The sequence below is a fragment of the Pituophis catenifer genome, unplaced genomic scaffold, assembly GCF_029215685.1.
Source record: "Pituophis catenifer annectens isolate HBS135680 unplaced genomic scaffold, rPitCat1.0.hap2 SCAF_7, whole genome shotgun sequence".
Taxonomy (NCBI): Eukaryota; Metazoa; Chordata; class Lepidosauria; order Squamata; family Colubridae; genus Pituophis; species Pituophis catenifer.
The window spans coordinates 86824051-86837099 of NW_027256887.1; positions in this window are offsets into that span (position 1 = coordinate 86824051).

Here is a 13049-nt window from a genome sequence, read left to right on the forward strand (position 1 = left end):
CAAGAAAGCCTCTGGGACTGGGGTGATATAACTCTGATTTTACAGCTCTTTAAGGAATGTCCGAGGTTATGTAGCTCATTTGCTCTCTCAGTATGATTCAGAAACTACTCTTTGTTTTAAAGTCCTAATGTTCAGCCACCAAGCAAGAAACAATTAATTTCTCTTCTAAAATAGGGTTTTTTTCCTCCTATAAGCACTCAGCGTTTTTGTGCACTTGAAGGACATAGTCACAGCACTATCAAGAGCTTCCACTTCCAACCTCCCAACCCCAGATATCTCCAGATATCACTCACAGTGTTGCCAAGTTTCCTTCTTGTTAGTATCTTTTATTCAATGTTATGTTTGTCTCTCTTCAAGCCCATTCTTGTCACATACGTTCTGTTTGGAGAATCACAAGAAAACATAGTGGTTAACAAGCAGGCAGTATCAAAAGCAGGAAATGAAGGAAAATAAACACGAAAAACAGAGAACTCGTTTGATCAGAGCTAGAAAACCTGTTTATTCTACCAAAACTATTTTCCAAATTCCTCTAAGGTCTTCTGCTGTTGCAGAGATGAAACTTTTCCAAATTGGTTGACGGTGTCCCTTTCACGGCAGCAGAAATTAGCAGATAAAATGGCTCGGATAGCTCTTTCAATCAGCTTTATATTATAAGGCCAGTCCCTAGACTCCCTAAGAAATTTCTAGAGAGGGACTCGAATCTCTTCTTGGGCCTCTGAAGAGAGTTCAGTTTCACTAAAAATTATTGCTGACTGTTCTTTTCAACCTTTTGGAGCTTTGAGCCAGCATTTTTACCTGCCCTACACCTGATGGAGCTGGAAGTAGCATTTTGGTGATTTTAAGAAGCTAAAGAAGGCTAGAGGAAGAAAAAAAAAAGGAGCAATGGACTTGCTGTTTTATGGAATTTTCAGTGCTCCTGAAAACCCACTGAACCATATCTATGGGTATTTAGCAAAAGCAGAATACAGGACAAGAAAGATGGATGGGCTGAACCCACTTCAAGGCTCCATGGAAGCACAAACCCCTTCAGAGAGTCAGAGGGGTACCTAGTGGTACATTTGTACACATCAGGGTATGTTTAGTGGCTAGTTTGAGGTTTGTTGTATCTCAGTATATTGTGCAAAGCTGGCCCATTGGATTAGGATTCAAACTTATCGCTCAGTGCATCATGCAAACCCAGAATGTGGGTTAATTCAGATTTCCACAACATGCTAAATCAGGGGTCACCAGGCTCCATGTTACTCTAATTTTTATTGCAACTAGGCTCAAGATCTCACAGGAGGTGCTTGGTGCAGGGACTTCTAGTTTCTGCTCCTGGAACCAGAAGTCCCAGGCCTTTCTCAGGAAGGGGTTTTTCTCTCTCTTCCTGTTGCAGATATGATTGCTACCGTCTTTCTCCTACATGTTCTCCATGTTAGGATCATAATCTCAGGAGTTGCACTTTCTTCTCAGCTCTTAAAAAGCCTGGGCCTCTCACACTTCCCACTTTCTCCCTTTACTCTCTCCACTGAAACTAGTCCTACCTAGAAGGTCAGAGCTGTCAATGGTCAGTTGACCACTAGATGGCACTAAAGATCCCACTGCAGCACCCAACTTTAAGACCCCCATATGTCTTGGGTTTTCAATGCCAGGAGTTGTCATTGCTAAGAGATGTGGGCGTGTAACGTCATGCTTTATGACTGTATCACTTAGGAACAGCAATCCCAGTTTGCGTGCTTGGCAATGGGTATATATTTGTGATGGTTGCAGTATCCTGAGATCATGGAATCACCATTTGCACCCTTCCCAGCCAGCTTCCGACAAGCAAAGTCAATGGAGGAAGCTGGATTCGCATAAGCACCATTGAACAATTGCAGCAATTCACTTACCATGGCAAAAAAACCCGGTCATACATTCAATGTGTCCGACTCTTGGTGATATTCTGGGCCAGGACTCCCCATATCCTCTGATCTTGCATTACTTCTTTGAGTTGTTCTATGCTGTGGCTGAAGTCAGCTTTGATGGTGTCCAGCCTTCATGTTCTTTGGCTGCCTGGTTTCCTTTTACCACTTAATCTTCCTGACAAAATTGATTTTTCTAGTGAATTCTCCTGCACGACACTGCCAAAATAAGTTACAAATATGTTCCTATGATCCTATTTATTTATTTATTTATTTATTTATTTATTTATTTATTTATTCAAATTTATATGCCGCCCTTCTCCCTAAGGACTCAGGGCGGCGAACACAGGTTAAAAACATACAATAATAAAAGGAAGCGTAATTAAAACCAATTTAAAACAGCGACAATAAATAATAAAACCCAGGAATCAGAATCAACCCATTTGTTGAAACAGCCAAGTCTTTAGGTCTCGACGGAAGGAGCGGAGGTCAGGCGCCGTCCGAAGCTCGGTGGGTAACTCATTCCAGAGGGCAGGAGCGCCCACAGAGAACGCTCTACCCCTGGACGTCGCCAGCCAACATTGTCTGGTCGATGGTACCCTGAGGAGGGTAGCCCTGTGTGAGCGGACAGGATGGTGGGAGGCGGGTAGGAGATGGTCCTGCAAATACCCCGGACCTAAGCCATGTAGGGCTTTAAAGGTAAGTACCAGCACCTTGAAGCGGATCCAGAGGACCACTGGTAGCCAGTGCATCTATCTAAACCTATGTAGTTTCAGATTAACACATTCCTGGTTAGCTATTAATTTGCCTTTTTCTCCTTGGGAACACATCATATGCTGCGCCTCTATTCCCTTGTCATTACTCCATTCAGAGGAGAAAATTATTGTTGCCAGAACCATTGAAAACACAAACTGACTTCCAGTAGCCTTGGCATAGCTGACTAACGGATGGAAACTAATCAAGGAGAGAAGCAACTTGGAATTAAGGAGAAACTTCCTAACAGTAAGGACAATTAACCAGTGGAACAGCTGGACTCCAGAAGTTGTGAGTGCTCCATCACTGGAAGTTTTCAAGAAGAGACTGGACAGCCACTTGTCTGAAATGGGTATAGAGTCTCCTGCTTGAGCAGGAAATTGGATTAGAAGACCTCGAAAGTCCCTTCCAGCTCTATTCTGATCCTGATTCCCTGACGTCACTCTGCCCACCCATCCCATCTGTACAGGTAGTCCTCGATTTATGACCACTTTCTGTTGCTAAGCAAGGCAGTTGTTAAGTGAGTCGTGTTCAATTTCAGCTCTGCCTGTCTTGCCTTTGTCCTGTCCTTAATTTTTTTTTAAAAAAAATTATGGTTTAAATTGTCTTTAAAATGCCCCTTCCAGCTCTATTCTGATTGATTGATTGATTGATTGATTGATTGATTGCAGCAGGCCAAAAGTCTGTAAATTATGGTTCTGTCTTTGCTCAGGTCTGGCCATCAAGCTGCCTATTGAAATCATGTGGCATCTGTTTTGGTTGCTTTAACTGAGCCGGCTTTGACCCAGAACCAGGTCCTCACACAAAGAGTGCAAATTACACAGTGGACATTGTTTGCCTGCTGACATCATGATGATGATCCTCTACTTACAATCACTTTCAATTGCTAAGCAAGGCAGTTGTTAAGTGAGTCATGTTCAATTTCATGACTTTTTGTTGTGGTTGTTAAACGAATTACTGTAGTTAAGTGAATCACATGGTCACTAAGCGAATCTGCCTTCCCCTGTTGATTTTTGCTTCTTGGAAGCTGGCTGGGAAGGCGACCCCGGGGATTCTGCCACCGTCATAAATGCATGCAAAGTGCTCAAATTGTGATTATGTGACTGTGGGGAATGCCGCCATGGTTGTAACTGTGAGGACCAGTTGTAAGTCACTTTTTTCAGTGCTGTTGTAACTTTGAACAGTCCCTAAATGAATGATTGTAAATCAAGGATTACCTGTATTGCTTTTGATGGTGGCAGTCAATAAGATTCAGCAATGGTTAGAGCAGGGTTAATAGATTATAAATAGAATAATAACTAGAATAGAATAATAACTTTATTGTCAGTTTGAATGTAGACTAACTGGCATATATTAAAAAGAAATTTTGTTGCATGCAGCTCTCCAAGAGTCACCACCTCCAATATACACTACAGAATAGAATAGAATAGAATAGAGAATGGAATGGAATGGAATGGAATGGAATAGAATAGAATAGAATAGAATAGAATAGAATAGAATAGAATAGAATAGAATAGAATAGAATAGAATAGAGAATGGAATGGAATGGAATGGAATAGAATAGAATAGAATAGAATAGAATAGAATAGAATAGAATAGAATAGAATAGAATAGAATAGAATAGAATAGAATAGAATAGAATGGACGTTGTCTTACCTGAACGTCCCTTTTCTGGGCGCTGCGTACACTATCCATGCATGGGTTAATCCTTCAGTGCTTGGCAACAACTGAGTGAAAACAAAAGGCTTTTGTTCCCCTTTCCGGCTCCCAAGCCACGCCTCTGGTCCCATGATCCCCCAGTCTGAACGAAGGCGCAGCAGACAGGAATCCATACTATAGGTAACTTATAACTCAACTTTATTAACTCAAATCAACTTAAGGAAAGAACGTAAATTCAGCCATAACGGTGGCAGGCAGCCCTAACGGGCGGGATATGGATAGTGTACGCAGCGCCCAGAAAAGGGACGTTCAGGTAAGACAACGTCCATTTTCCTGTGCGCTGCTCCCACTATCCATGCATGGGATATACCCAAGCTTAAACTCCCTGGGTGGGGAGCTGACTGCCTCCAGAGTCCTCTTCTGTCAGTACTTTCTGCAGGACTTTGCGGCCAAAGGATGCCTCCGCCGAGTTGTACTCATCAATCTTGTAGTGGCGGATGAACGGTGTGAGGGACGACCACGTCGCCGCTCTGCAGATGTCCACGATCGAGGCTTGGGTGGACCAGGCCGCCGTGGTGGCTGCACTGCGCGTCGAGTGCGGTAGGATCTTGTCGGGAGTCGCTATGGCATTCAGGTCATATGCCAGGGCGATGCAGGCCTTGATCCATCTGCTGACTGTGGCTGCTGATATCTTCTGACCCATGGACTTCGGGTTGAAGGCGACCAGGAGTCCCTCTGTACGGCGGAAAGGAGCAGTCCGTCGGATGTAAGTACGGATGGCACGTCGCACATCTAGGGTATGCCACTTCTCCTCTCTGGGGTCACGAGGTGAAGGGCAGAAGTCCGGCAGTATGAGCTCCTGAGCTCGGTGGAACCATGAGTTGACCTTCGGGATAAATGCCGGATCCAGGCGCAGGGTCACCGTGGATTCGTGGAAAATGCACAAGTCCTTGCGGACTGACAGGGCTGCTAGCTCTGAGACCCTCCTTGCTGAGGTGATTGCCAGCAGGAAGGTCACCTTAAGCGATAGGTACTTCAGAGATGTTGAATCTAGGGGCTCGAAAGGGGGTCCGGTCAGTGCCCGCAACACTAGAGGTAGATCCCATGAGGGGTATCGGTGCACTGTGGGGGGTCGCAGGTTGGTGGCCCCATGCAGAAACCCCTTGATGCGCGGGTGTTGCGCGAGGGATTGGTATGGAGGGCACGCGATGATTGTTGACAATGCCGCTGTCTGTCTCCGTAGGGTTGCGGGGGCCAAACCCTTGTCTAGGCCGGCCTGTAGGAACCGCAGGATGTCCTGAATGGTGGCTGATGTGGGGTCGATGTGCTGTTGGGCGCTCCATCGACAGAACGCCTGCCATGACGACTCGTAGATGCGGGTCGTAGCTGGGCGTCTGGCCGCCTGGATAGTGGCAACCACCTCGTCTGGTAGGCTGTCCTTCTTCAAGATGACCCGTTCAAGTGCCAGACGGCTAATTGGAGCCACTGGGGCTCTGGGTGCGTGACTGCTCCTTGGCACAGGACGAGCTGCTGTGGTGGGATCAGCCATGGCTGTTCTACGGACAGTGCTACAAGATCGGCGAACCAGAGTCTCCGGGGCCAGTTCGGGGCTACCAGGAGTAGGTCGGCTTTTTCTGCCAGTAGCTTCCGAATGAGTCGCGGGAGCAGCGGGACTGGTGGGAATGCGTACAAGAGACCCTCGGGCCACCTGCAGCGCAGCGCATCGTGGTCCTCCGCTTGTGGTGTCGGGTAGCGTGACACGAAGCGGGGAAGCTGAGCGTTGGTCGGGGTTGCGAAGAGATCTACGACCGGGCTTCCGAAGCGTGAAGAGAGTTCTTGAAACAGGTGAGGATGGAGCTGCCACTCCGCTTGATCTATTGTTTCGCGGCTGAGCCAGTCCGCCCTCACATTCGTTGCCCCGGAAATGTGATCTGCTCTGATCGAGAGCAGGTGTCTCTCTGCCCAGCTGAACAGCTCCACGGACTCCTTCATCAGGGTACGGGACTTCGTGCCCCCCTCCCTGTTGACGTGTGCCTTGGCCGAGATGTTGTCGGTCAGGATTAGGACGTGATGCCCCTGCACCGTCGTCTGGAAGCTGCGGAGTGCCAGTCTGATCGCTCGAAGCTCTAGGAGGTTGATGCTGCGTTGACGTTCTTCTTGCGACCACCGACCTTGTGTGACTAGGTTGTGGAGATGGGCTCCCCACCCCTGAAGGCTGGCATCGGTGGTTAGTATCAGACGGTCTGGCTCTAGGAAGCTGGAGCCCTTGAGGAGCGACGGTGACGTCCACCACCCGAGGGACCTGCGGACCTGTAGAGTGAGGCGAACCTCCCTCTTGGAGTTGGCCCTTCCCGTTCGCTGGAACGGAAGGAGGAACCACTGCAGGGGCCTCGAGTGTCTGCGTGCCCACGGTACGATGCCGAAGCAGGATACCATCTTCCCGAGGAGGGTTGAGAGGTGGCTCAGAGCAACTTTCCTCCTCGTCAGGCCCTGCCGTGTTAGGGTTCGGATGCTTTGGACTCTGTCCGGTGATAAAAATACCTGCCCGCTGGCCGAATCTATCTGTGCCCCCAGGTGGAGAAGTCTGGTGGTGGGCATGAGCTGACTCTTTGCAAAGTTTATGGTGAAGCCGTGATCCTGAAATACCTTGATCACCATCTCCATGTCCTTGTAAGCTTGGTCGGGCGTGGACGACAGGACCAGAATGTCGTCCAGATAGCATAGCACCCGGATCGGGACGGCCCGGAGCTTGGCCGCCACCACCGCTACCAGCTTGGTAAAGGTGCGCGGGGCCGAGGAAAGTCCGAATGGCATCGCCCGATATTGGTAGTGACGGCCCGCGTACGCGAACCTCAGGTACTGCCGGTGAAGCGGGTGAATCGGCACGTGCAGATAAGCCTCCCGGAGGTCGACTGATTGAAGGAGGTCGCCCTGTCTCACTCCCGCAAGGATGGTCTTGAGGGAGTGCATCTTGAACCTGTGGTATTGTACCGACAGGTTCAGGCGCTTTAAATTCAGTATGCCCCTCCAGCCTCCGGAATTCTTGGGGACCAAGAAGAGGGTCGAGTAGAATCCTGAGCCCCGCTGGTTGTGCGGAACGGGCTCTATGGCCTCGACCTCCAGGAGGTGGGCGATCTCCTGCGACATCAGGTCCTGAAGCTCCGAGGATCGAGGGGTTGGACAACTGACAAACCGGTGGGGCGGCTGGCCGGAGAATTCGATGGACAGACCTAAAGAGGTCGTACGCCTTACCCAGGAGTCCGAGGTCGATCTGGCCCATTGTTGATGGAAGTGGATGAGCCGTCCCCCTATGGGCCCCGAGGGCCTGAAGTCATTTCCCCCTTCTGGCGGGCTTAGGGCCGGCCCCGCGGAAGTTGCGTTTGGGCTGTTGGTGTCTTCCTCGGTCTCGGAACTGTTGTCTGTCGTTGAATCTGTCTCCCCCTTGGTAATGGGAGCGATGCGAGAAGGACCCCCTGGGTCCGGCGCCTGCACGAAAGGGCTGATGGAGCGGGTAAGGCGTGTACCTGCGTTCCTGGCGCCTGTAGGTTGAAGGGAGGATCTTCCTCTTGTCCTTCCCTTCAATGAGTAGGGGTTCCAGCGAGGCACCAAACAGATCTGGTGCTTTATATGAGGAAGCCGCCAACTTCCATTTGGCCTTGAAGTCGGCTTTCCAAGGTCGAAGCCAGAATAGCCTCCTCGCTGTAAGGGTCGAAGCCAGCGCCCTTGAGGCGAACTTGGCTGAATTCAGGGAGCTGTCGGCGGTGTATTCGGTAGCAGCTATTATCTTGTTTAGATCCTGATGCAGCCTAGTGTCCTCAGGTGGGAGCCTGTCTTGCAGGTGCCGAAGCCAGATAAGCGAGGCTCTGTTGAAGAAGGACGAGGCTGTCGCGGATCTGATTGCCCAGCCCACGGCCTGGTGCGCTTTGCGGAAGGCCCATTCCATCCTCTTTTCCTCCGCCTTGAGCGAGTCTAGAGGGTCGGTAGAGATCAGGGAGCTGGCAGCTAGGGTAGCCACTGGTTGGTCTACTGAGGGGAGCACCAGCAGGTCTTCTAACTCTGGGGCTGAGCAGTAGAGTTTTTTATCGAGGTTGCTGGGTGTTGCCATGGAGGCCGGCTGCACCCAGGGGTTCTGAATCACCTCTGTAAATAGCTGCGGGCAAGGGATGTAGTCCTTCTGCGGCTTTGAGGACTTGAAGAGGGCGTCGTGAGGGCCCGCCGTTGAGGTGGAGGGCACTGCGATATCTCCTGGCACTCCAAGGTTGGTTGTAAGTCGTGCCTTGTGGAGGAGCGACTTGAAAAGGGCTGGGCGGAAAAGACCTGTAAAGGCCGGGGTGTCCGGCGCTAGTCCTTCGTCCTCGGATAGCTCCATCTCCTCTGGGCCCTCCTCTGCTTGGTCTGATTCGTCTGAAGAAGAGTCCCGACTTCGCTCTGGGAGGGGCTGGGGCTGAGGGTGGACCGGCCGCGCCTGACTGGGTGCGGTTTGTATGGGCACCTGGGCCGCCTGCTGCATTGTTGTGGTGAAGAAGGATGATAGGGCCGCCGAGAACATGGCCTGGAAGTCCACTGGGGGTGGCAGGCCCAGTCCGCCCTGACCCTGTGGGTCTACCCTTGAGGGTGTGGAACTTGCCTCCCTGGCCCGGCGGTGCTGACTTGGCGCAGGGGAGGCTGGAATCTCCCATCCGGCCCTTGACACTGTCTCGTTGCGATGCGTTGTGCGAGCGGGCCCAAACCCCTCCGGGGTATTGGGGGTGAGTGTGATGTCGGCCACAGATGTTAGTCCCCGCTCCGCCTCTCTTGGGGAGAGGGGAGTAGGCTCCCCAGGTGCAGGGTCCCTGGACGTGGTTCCTGCAACCGCCTTGTGCGCCCTCTCCCACTGCCGCTCTAGGGTGTTATGCCTCCTCGGGGCGTCCCTATCCTGGAAGGGTAAGGAGCCTTCTGAGGCCGCCTTGCTGGCCGAGCTGAGGTGCCTCTTTTTTGATTTCTTTTTCCCCCTTTTTTCGTTTGTGCGTGGGGGGCTTAGCTCCAGCTCCATGTCTGACGATGGGGGGGAGTGAGACATGGCTGAGGCGGCTGGGAAATTGAATTAGGAGCCTTGTCCTGCAGCTCACGGGTGATCGCTGAGTGAGCGCCCCAGGGCCTTACCAAACCTCTTCAGACGGTGGTGGTAGAGGCGGTTTGATGCCCCTCCAGCTGTGTGGGGAGGGGGGGTGCAGGTCTGTAGCTGGCTCCCCGTGGGTTGGGGAGGCACGAGCTTGAGGATCTCGCCCAGGTGGCGGCCCGAAGGTCCACCAATATGGCGCTGTCACGTGTTGCAAGGCAGACCTGGCAGCGGACTTACAATGGCGGCCCGAGGGTCCGGCCAGACGCCGCGCAATCCCTTAACGAGGGGCTTTCCGTAGTGCAGGGAGGGCTGCCTCCTTCATCCGGCGCTTTCCCTGTCTCGCGCCCTCGCTCCGGTGCAGCCCAGCGACGCTCCGACTTCAGCGTCGGCTTCGGATCTTCGCCGCGTGGGCGGCCCGCGCTTCCGGCTCCGCCGGCCAGCTGATGAGCGCGGCGCCCTCTATTTGAATTTCGGTGCGTGGGCGGCCGGCGCTTGGGGCTCCGCCGGCCAGCTGAAGAGCGCGCCGCCGCTAGTCTCCACGTGGGCGGCCGGCGCTTGGGGCTCCGCCGGCCAGCTGATGAGCGCGCCGCCGCTAGTCTCCACGTGGGCGGCCGGCGCTTGGGGCTCCGCCGGCCAGCTGATGAGCGCGCCGCCGCTAGTCTCCACGTGGGCGGCCGGCGCTTGGTGCTCCGCCGGCCAGCTGTGATTCCGGCGTGGGGCGATGAGCCACGAGCTCCCTGTAGCTTAGGCTAGGAGGCCGGCGAGCGAGCGTGTGAGCGCTCTGCCCCACTCCCCCTCCTCCGCTCCAATCGCCCCACACAGCAGTCAAGGTAAAAGAAAAAAGGAAAAAACGCGAGGGGGAGCTACTCAAAAATAACAGAAAAAAACTAACGCTCAAAGGAAAGGGAAAAGCCAAGAAGATTATAGAATTAAAAGGAAGGAAAGCCCCCACAGACTCACCAATACCAGCAATCTGTGGAGCTCAAAGAAATCACTACAGTGTTTGCCAGCAACTGAGTGAAGACTGGGGGATCATGGGACCAGAGGCGTGGCTTGGGAGCCGGAAAGGGGAACAAAAGCCTTTTGTTTTCACTCAGTTGTTGCCAAGCACTGAAGGATTAACCCATGCATGGATAGTGGGAGCAGCGCACAGGAAAATAGAATACTTTCTTGGCCAAGTGTGATTGGACACACATGGAATTTGTCTTTGGTGTATATGCTCTCAGTGTACATAAGGAGAATAAAATACATTCATCGAGAATAAAAAGATACAGCACTTATTAGTCAAGGTTACTAATAAGCTATCATATCATACTAGGAAACAAATAAAAACAATATAAATTGAAAGATACAAGTAACATGGTTATACTCATAAGTGGGAAGAGATAGATAGTAGTAAGGAAGAGAAGAATAATAGTAATACAGTCTTTATAAATTATTTGACAGTGTTGTGGGAATTATTTGTTTAGCAGAGTGATGGCGTTTGGGGAAAAAACTGTCCTTGTGTCTAGTTGTTCTGGTGTGCAGTGCTCTATAGTGTCATTTTGAGGGTAGGAGTTGAAACAGTTCATGTCCAGGATGCGAGGGGTCTGTAGATATTTTCCCAGCCCTCTTTTTGACTCGTGCAGTAGACAGGTCCTCCATGGAAGGCAGGTTGGTAGCCATTGTTTTTTCTGCAGTTCTAATGATCCCCTGAAGTCCGTGTCTGTCTTGTTGGGTTGCAGAGCCAAACCAGACAGTTATAGAGGTGCAGATGACAGACTCAATCATTCCTCTGTAGAACTGAATCAGCAGCTCTTTGGGCAGTTTGAGCTTCCTGAGTTGGCGCAGGAAGAACATGCTTCGTTGTGCTTTTTTGATGACATTTTTGATGTTAGGTGTCCATTTTAAGTCTTGAGATATGATAAAACCTAGAAACCTGAAGGACTCTACTGTATGTAAACATAAACATGACAAAATAAATACTTGAATACAAAATTATGTATATACCCACATATATTATATAACATGGAGAAACAACACAGTCTAGTCCATCTGAATAAATGCACATGGGGAAAAAAAAGAATCTTGCGAGTTTACCAGACAGATGGCATATAGGGAACAAAGCTGTTGCAGAATCTGGTAGTCCTGCTAGAAATACTCCGAAACCTCCTCTCAGAGGGGAGCAACAGAAACAGTGGGTGTATGGGGTCTCTAAAATATAGTTTTTCCAAGGACTGTGCAGGCCAATGAAGAACCATAGGTTTTTCAGCAACATGTAGTAGGGAATGCAAGCAGAAAGAGAAATGAACAGGACGGGTTACTCGGCTATGTGCAAAAGAGAATTATTACATACATAGAAAGAAACGTATTAGCAGGCAGGGATTAAAATCAGAACTCGGGACAGCTCCCAGAGATACCAGCATTTACAACTGAGTTTTTAAAAGCGAATATTTCCTGGAGGACATGATAGCACTGTGTTTTCCTTGGCGATAGATTGAAAATCATTTTTTCACTGTTTGCTTTGTAGCTTTGTGGAAACCTTTGCAAGAAGCAATTTTTGGGACTGTCACTAATTCGGGAAGGTGATTTCAAAACTGCTGGGTCAGGAAAAGGGAAGAGTTATGCATATTTTCCCTTTTTTACCCTCATTTGAGAAATGCTGTAAGGATTTGCTGAATTCACCTCATATCTTAGTGCACTTAGGTTGGGTCAGGGGTGAAATGTAAAATTTGTTACTACCGGTTCTGTGGGCGTGGCTTGGTGGGGGGTAATGTGACTGAGTGGGCGTGGCTAACTTTTTTTTTTAACTTTTAAAACCATTTTTTCTACAACCTCTTCAGCCGAAGAAGTTGTAAAAAAAATGCTTTTAAAAGCCTCTGATGATCCCAGCTGAGTTGCCTGATCGTCAGAGGTTTTTTCCTTTTAAAAACATTTTTTCTACAACCTCTTTAGCCAAAGAGAAAAAATGCTTTGAAAAGCCTCTGACAATCCCAGCTGAGCCGCACGATCATCAGAGGCTTTTTTTTTTTTTACTATTAAAAGCATTTTTTTTCGGCCAAAGAGGTTGTAGAAAAAATGCTTTTAAAAATTAAAAAAAAGCCTCTGATGATCACGCAGCTCAGTTGGGCATGGGGGGGGGGCAGGGATTTTTGCCACCGGTTCTCCGAACCACCCACCACCATCACTACCGGATCGGGCGATCCAGTCCAAACCGGGAACATTTCACCCCTGGGTTGGGTGTGTTGTGTGGGATGGCTTCCATGCATACTTTCGCTAGTTTTGGATCTATGGACACAAAGAGTACAGATAGTCTTCAACTTCTGACCACTTCTTCTTCTTCTTCCTAATGTATTGTCACAGGTTCAGGGTCCGCTTTTCGGATCATTGTATGCCACTTTGCACAGTCAGATGCATCTTCAGGGCGCAGGCCCACGACTTCCTCTGCATGTGCAGCCCGTTGCTTTGAATTGCAAGGACAACTTATGATTTCCTTATTGACAGGGAGATGACCAACACACTCAGCCACCAGGACCCCTAAAATGACAGTGGGCACCCCCCCCAAACATTATTAGGTTGTGCCCATATGGCATCTACCCTGGCCATCATGTTGCTGTGAAAGAACATGACGCTCTGTTCCTGTATTTAACTAAAAAAAAATGTCTGCCCTCCAGACA